Here is an 8,016-nt window from a genome sequence, read left to right as displayed (position 1 = left end):
ATGATTGGCCTATGCTGTGACAGAGCATCAGGGACGTATTTTCACTGAGAGGATGGGAGGTAGCCACTGACAACGGTGAAACCCTACATACAGCTTGCCATGGAAGGAGCCTTGCGTGTTTGATGAAGATGACAGTAGGAAAGCAGAGATTCGGAAGATGGAGCATCTCCAAAGCCTCAGCCTATTCTCCATTACTGCAAAACAAGTACCTTTTTCATGTTCTTTTGCTTTTCACAATCAATCCTGATAATTTCTGATATCCTGACTAAGATTTACAAGATAACCATAGCTTGCTTCAAGCCGACAATCTCCGTGGGATCGACCCTTGCTCACGCAAGGTATTACTTGGACGACCCAGTGCACTTGCTGGTTAGTTGTGCGGGATTGCAAAAGTGTTATTGCAATTTCGTACACCACACAACAAATTAAATCATGATCTATTATTTCCCTTGCTTTAAATGAAAAATATTGGCTCCATATGGTTTAAGTTAAAAGAATAGCTACAAGCACAGACCAACATATCCTAAATAGCACAAGTTAGACCTTAGGGTTTGGAGTTGATAAAAAAGTCACATTGAAACATTTATATTTAATTAGGTCTACATAAGAGTTATCCATGCAATACAACATTCTTATTTAATGTGATTCTTATATGAAACAGAGATGCAAGTATGAGCAATAAGCAAAGAATCAATCTTAGAGATTTTGGTCTATGACATCCAAAAATTAACAATAAAATTAATTTTATTTGTATTGAATAGCTTCAGCCAAAACAGAATTAATATTTTCCTATTTGAATCAATGACCAAAACAGAGTAGTAACCAAAACAGAAAATGAATTTTCAGCCAGAGAATCAGTGACTAAAATAGAAAATGCACTTCCAGCCAGAGAACCAGGGACAAAAACAGGCAGCATTATACCAAATCAATATTCAAATCAAAATAGAAACCAAATCAACTAAAATCACATAACAAGAGACACTTGAGTTACCTAATTAGAGGTTGGGCCACAACAAGGAGGTAGAGAACCAGTGACAGGGTGATTCAAAAGCTGCAAAGTCCAGAAGGGCAGACGACGGCGTGACAGCAGAAGCAGGAGAGGTGACAACCCACAAACAACGAGGAGAAACATCGATGGTGACGATGAGGACGACAGTTTCACGCAGATCCAATGTTGACGACGGTGATGGAGCTGACAGTGACGAGGGATGGAGGGTTCCTCTCTAGTGGCTGCAGCGCTACTAACACTTTCCCTTGCGAGCTCATCTCTCTCTCTCTTTCTTTCTCTCTCTCTCTCTCTCTCTCTCTCTCTCTCTCTCTCTTCTCGCACTATGACTCTCCCGACGGTGATATGACGGCTGATAAACCACTATTTTATAGTTTACAATGTGTTTAATTGTGTGGTTTTATCATGGTCTTTACCCACTTATTCATATAATTAGCATGCATTTATATTTCCTTCCTAAAATTATTACATGATTGAAAACATGCTTCTTTGGTCTTAATTTAGCTAATCTTAATCCTCTCTTATTACCATTCGATGACTTGATCTGTGTGTTAAGTGTTTCAGGCTTTATAGGGCATGAATGAGTGAGAGATTGGGAAGGAAGCTTGCAAAAATGGAAGGAACACAAGAAATTGAGGAGATGACCAGCGAGAAGTGACGCGTACGCGTCAGCAACGCGACCGCGCGGAAGAAAGGAATTCGCTGTGACACAGCCGCATAGCTCACGCGACCGCGCGGTTTGGAAAAGCACAAGTGACACGGAAGCGTGGACGACGTGAACGCGTGGCAGGGAAAAACACGAATGACGCGTTCGCATGGATGACGCAATCGCGTGACGTGCGCAATCTGCAGAATTACAAAAGTCGCTGGCAGAGATTCTGGGCCGCATTTCAACCCAGTTTTCGGCCCAGAAACACAGATTAAAGTCAGAGAACTTGCAGAGACTCAACAAGCTCTCATAATTCATAATTTTAGTTTAGATGTAGTTTTTAGAGAGAGAGAGAGGCTCTCTCCTCTCTCTTAGGATTAGGATTAGGATTATGATTTCAACTTCTTCATCACAAGTTCAATATTCCTTTTACTATTTATTTTCTCTTCTATTTTTGTTTACTCTGAAGTTTTTATTTATGTTTGGTTTATGTTGCCCAATTGGCTTATGGATATTGCCCGTGTTAGAATTGACATTTTCATTCAATATAATTTGAGGTATTCCAGATATTTATGATTTCAGTTTAGCTTTCTATATTTTTGGCTTTGGTTGATTAATTGGTAACTCTTGAGTTATCAAACTCATTGTTGACTGAAAATTGGAATTCTTCAAGAATTAATTCGAGATCCAATAACTCTAACTTTTCCCAAGGAAAGACTGGGACTTGAGGATTCGAATTAATTCATTTACTTAACTTACCTTCATAGTTAGAGGTTAACAAAGTGGGGGAAAAAATCCAATTCTCATCACAATTGATAAGGATAACTAGGATATGACTTCTAATTTCTCATACCTTGCCAAGAGTTTATTTTACAGCTATTATTATTTTATTTTACTTGTCATTCAACTAACTTTTTACCTTAATCCAAAACCCCAAAACACACTTTTTCATAACCAATAATAAAAACATACCTCTCTGCAATTCCTTGAGAAGACTACCCGAGTTTTAAATACTCAGTTATCAATTTTAAAGGGGTTTGTTACTTGTGACAACCAAAACGTTTGTAAGAAAGGATTTTTGTTGGTTTAGGAGCTATACTTGCAACGAGTACTTAATTGTAAAGATTCTTAGACCACACAAAAGTTCTCTCTTCAAAATGGCGCCGTTGCCGGAGAATTGCAAACGTGTGCCTTATTATTGGTTATTGTAAATATTTTTCAAAAATTTTTTTTTCTTTTACTTGTTTATTTGTTTCTCCTTTTCCCCCTTATTTCTGATAACTACTATGAATTCTCACCCCTCTCGCTTTGAGTTTGGTTTTAATTTTGTTGAAGAAAATAGAAACCACATCAGGAATATGCATCAAGGTCAGACCAATCAAGGATGGATGGAGCCAAGAGGAGCTAATCAACCCTTTAGGCAACAACACCCTCCAAGATATCATGGACAACGACCATTCTACAATGCATACCCAGCTGAAAGATTTGGTGGACCGCCTAGTAGCTACCAACAAGCCCCACCCTGTGCTCAGAGACCATCCTCTCGACATAACTTTGAACCACCATACTCACAAGCTCCTTTCCACCAAACACCTCCATATGACCCTAATCCTCATCCACCACACCAACCACCCTATGATCCATACTTAGAACCACCACCTCAATATTCACCATCTCCATATCATTATCAAGATGAACCACCTTCCTACCATGAACCCTGTCTTCCAACAAATGAACCCTCCTATCCACCCCAAACCTCCATGGAGAAAGCATTTGCCGATCTAAACTCTACTATACAAGCTCTCGTCACCTAAATCGGACCACCAAATACCTTCAATATTCAACCCTCAAGCTCCAATGCACTTCCATCTCAACCACATAATGATCTACCTATCCCATCACCACCATCCACGGAAGAACACCCACATCTATCAATCCAAGAGCAAGATGATCCCAATTATGCTATTGATATAGAACAAGAGAGAGAGGATCATCTTCGCGAACCCATACTTCATAAGGAGCTAGAGGAGGCACTAAAGGTGAAGGTAGAAGAGACCCTTGAAGGTGAAGGAGTAATTGAAGGAAGTTGTCATGGAAAGGTAATCATCAAGAAGGAGCAAGAGTCAAGGGATCATTTCAAGAAAACAGTAGATCAATTTCATGCAACCCTTCATCAATTGGAGCAAGCAATAAGTCAATTACCTTCCGAACGTTCGGACACTCAAGGGACCCCCATGGCTTCATGTGGAGAATCTAATGAAGAACGTAGCATGAAGCAGACACTAGAGACTCCAGTGGACAATAAGGAGCATGACTTTGTATTGGAACAAGTGGAGAAAGCCATAATATTTGCAGAGAAAGAAGTGGTTGAAGACTTAGGAGATGCAGAACCTCCAGGAGAGATTCAAGTCATAAAGCCTCCTTTCAAGGTATTTGAAATTGATGTTGAGGAGGGTGTACAACCTCCAAGGCATGTCATAATAGAAGACTTGGAAGAGGTTAATCAAGAGATGGAGATTCAAGAAGAAGAGGAACAACCTCCCATGCCCTTGGTGCGCAATAAAGAAGAGATTAAATTGGAAGCAAGCTACCAAGAGGAAGAGGTTGAAATTGAAGAAGCTTGCAAAGAGGTGGAAGATTTCAAAGAAGAGCACAAGGGAGTCGAGCTTGCACGTTCATTAAAAACACCTCCCCCTAAGTTGCCATCATCCTTCACAACATTCAAGTGGGAGAAATTCATATCCATTAGCTTTCTAATTCCACTTGAATACGGGCTACTAGAGACGGATGGTTAACTTAGAGCTCTTTGTAACATTAAGTGTAAAAGGAAGATGGCTAGTGGTAAGAATTGTCCTGCAAGGTTCATCATGGTTGAAAGCTCAAAGTTTAAACGCAAAGGTTGGTATAGAGCTCAGCTGAATGGGTCTAGGAAGCTGTTTGGTTACTTCAGTGAGAATTCTAAAGCTGAACCACCCGGATGGAATCATGATAATCAACTTGAAGACGGGTGCCGAAACAAGATTTGGGATCCCGGAGGATATTGGAATTGCAAACATTGGTGGAGATTCCTGGATCAATACAAGCATAAGCCACCATGACAAGGATCTCACCAAATGTCCAACTTAAGGACTTTAACTAAAAGTGCTAGGTGGGAGACAACCCACCATGGTATGATCGTTCCTTTTTTAATTTTCATTTTTATTTAGTTTTGTTTATTTTTGAATTTTCTTTTATTTTATTGAACCTGGAATCATACATAGCATTCACATTAAGCATTGCATTCTGCATTTTGCATAAAAAAATCGCACTCGACGCGGCAGCGTCGCTGACGCGTCCACGTCACTAGTGCGTTGGGTAGAGAAGAATTGAACAGAGAGTCACATTAGAGCGTGGCTGGAGGCGTGCCACTGGCACAAACCGTCCCACGCGACCATGTCGCTGACGCGTCCGCATCACATGGGAATAATGGCCTTCCACGCGACCGTGTGCCCTGACTTTCGACGTAAAAAGGGTGCACAACAAATTATTGTGCGAGAGCGGTGATGGATTGGTGCTGAACGCACAATCCCTATCACGCGTCCGCGTCGCCGACGTGTCCGCGTCATTCCTTTTTGAAGCCCACTCACGCGATCGCATGCCCCACGCGATCGTGTCACCCCAAATTTGGCAAATTAAGATTTTGAACAGAGAGTTGTGCGAGCGTGAGGCTGCCCTCGCGCCAGTAGCATAACCTGAGTCACACGTCTGCGTGACCGACGCAACCGCATCGATTAATTTAAGCGCAAGTCGCGCGACCGCGTCCCCCACGCGTCCGTGTCGCTTGCGCCGCGCAACTTTTCCAACACAGCCAAATATCTTTTCTTCCCTGTATCTAATTCTTTTCTTCCTTTCTTATTTCTTTTCTTCTTTCTTCTTCCTTTTCTTACTTTCTTCTTCTCATCCCTCTTCACTTCTATTTAATTTATTTGCATAGTTTCATTCATTGCATTATTTTCATTGGTGTTAGAAATTTATTTATTTTGCTTGTGGGTTATTCAAGGAATTGTTTGACAATTATATATTATTTTTTATAGGGCTTTTTGCAGGTTCTAATTAATATTTTCAATAATATATTCACCATGCATGCTAAGTGTTTGTGAAAAAGCCCGTATGGCATTGTGCATTATTTTAAATTATTCTCTTCTACTATTCAATGGTTGCTTTTCACAAATTTCCTTTACTATTTGATTAATTAAATATAATTGTCAATACAAACGTTATTGTTAGTTTCTCACGACTAACAATACATTAAAGCTTTTGATGCTTGATCTATGCTACTCATGCCCTTGCCGGCATACTAATAAACATCTTGCATCTAATACTCCCCATGCCTTGCTATATTTCCATTGATGAACTGATCACATGGAATCACGACCATGTCTTTCATTCATTATTTTTTTTTACTTAGCATGATTATCACTCGTACCGCCCTCCTCTTTGCTCCATCCCTTTGACTTCATGTCCCTTTCTCTTCTCCCTTTTTCAGGCTAGCCACCAGAACGGGTAAAGAGAAAGCTTCTACAACGAGCAACAGCTGAGAAACCACAACACCCACCCACATGTACATCTCAGCATGCACCGAGGACGGTGCAATCTTTAAGTGTGGGGAGGTCGATACCGATCTCCACGGGTTAGTTAGTCCCTTCTTAACACCAACTTTTGTTTTTCATTGTTGCATTTGCATGTTTGATTGCATGTTTGTTTTTTGTGCATATTTTACCACTTGGTTAAAGTAATATTTTCTTTTTCAAGAAATTTTTATAGTATTTCACTAATTTGAATAAAACTTTTTGAAAAACTTGTTTGAAGAAATATTATTTTGGAACATAGTTTAGAGCTCGAACACACAAAACCAGTGAGATTTTGAGCCTATTTGATTGGTTGCATTTTATCAACCAATATTTTATTTTTGGTGTGTGTTTCTCTCTCTAAAAATTATGATCTTTGTCTTGCTTAATTCTATATTTCCATTATTTGATGTATGCATGCACTTATATGATTGAGGCTTTGTTTCACTGAGCTTACATACCCTTATGGCCTTACCTTTTATTATCCTTTGCAAACCTATGTTGAGCCTATTTTACCCCTTGTTCTTTACTTTAGCTCATCACTAACTCTAAGCGGAAAACAATAATGTCCCTAATTTGAATCCTTGATTAGCTTAGACTAGTGAGAATGCTCATGAATTAAGTGTGGGAAAAAGTGGGTTTGGAAACGTTTGGTTTGAGAATTGAGTATGTTAGACTTTGTGTGAAAGTATGAAAAATGTTAAGAACATGTTTATGCATTTAAAACCTTAATCATATGCATTGAGAAGAATAAAAAAAAAAGCAAGTAATAAAAGGGGACAAAATGCCCTAAAGTAAGTGTTGGTATCAATGCATATGTACTAAACTCAATTTTAGGATGCATGAACATGTAGTAAACACAGTTAATGGGAAGTTAGATTTTGTATTTTAATTAAATGAATTGTGTTAAGTTAGGTGGAAAGTTTATGTTAATTAAGGATTCAAATTTTAGTCCACTTGGCCAAATACAATCCTACCTTGACCCTAACCCCATTACAACCCTTAAAAGACCTCTTGATTTGTGTATTGGTGCATTAAATTTTTGTTGATTGTTAGATGAAAAGCAAGCTATAGAAAGCAAGATTAGTAGAGAATTGAGAGAATTGACCCTAGACACTTGAGAGTTAGAATGATATACACTACTAGTAAGGGTTCAGTGCTTAATTCTATGTTCCCTGCTTTTATGAGCTATCTTCTTCTTGCAAGTTATTTATATTGTATTTTGTGATTTGAATTAGTGAAATCCAGTTCATATTTATTCTTGAAAGATTTATTTACTTTTTCACCAAGTAGGTAGAATCATTTTAGCATGTAGTTGCATTCACATTCATAGGTTGCATTGTATGAGTCTTGCCTTTCCCTACTCATTTATTTGGTCTCCTTGAGTTTAGCATGAGGACATGCTAATGCTTAAGTGTGGGGAGGTTGATAAACCACTATTTTATAGTTTACAATGTATTTAATTGTATGGTTTTATCATGGTCTTTACCCACTTATTCATATAATTAGCATGCATTTATATTTCCTTTCTAAAATTATTACATGATTGAAAACACGCTTCTTTGGTCTTAATTTAGCTAATCTTAATCCTCTCTTATTACCATTCGATGCCTTGATCTGTGTGTTAAGTGTTTCAGGCTTTATAGGGCATGAATGAGTGAGAGATTGGGAAGGAAGCTTGCAAAAATGGAAGGAACACAAGAAATTGAGGAGATGACCAGCGAGAAGTGACGCGTATGTGTCAGCGACGCGAC

The sequence above is a fragment of the Arachis stenosperma genome, chromosome 9, assembly GCF_014773155.1.
Source record: "Arachis stenosperma cultivar V10309 chromosome 9, arast.V10309.gnm1.PFL2, whole genome shotgun sequence".
Taxonomy (NCBI): Eukaryota; Viridiplantae; Streptophyta; class Magnoliopsida; order Fabales; family Fabaceae; genus Arachis; species Arachis stenosperma.
The sequence above is the reverse complement of the archived record's forward strand: the minus strand, read 5'-3'. Positions refer to the sequence as shown.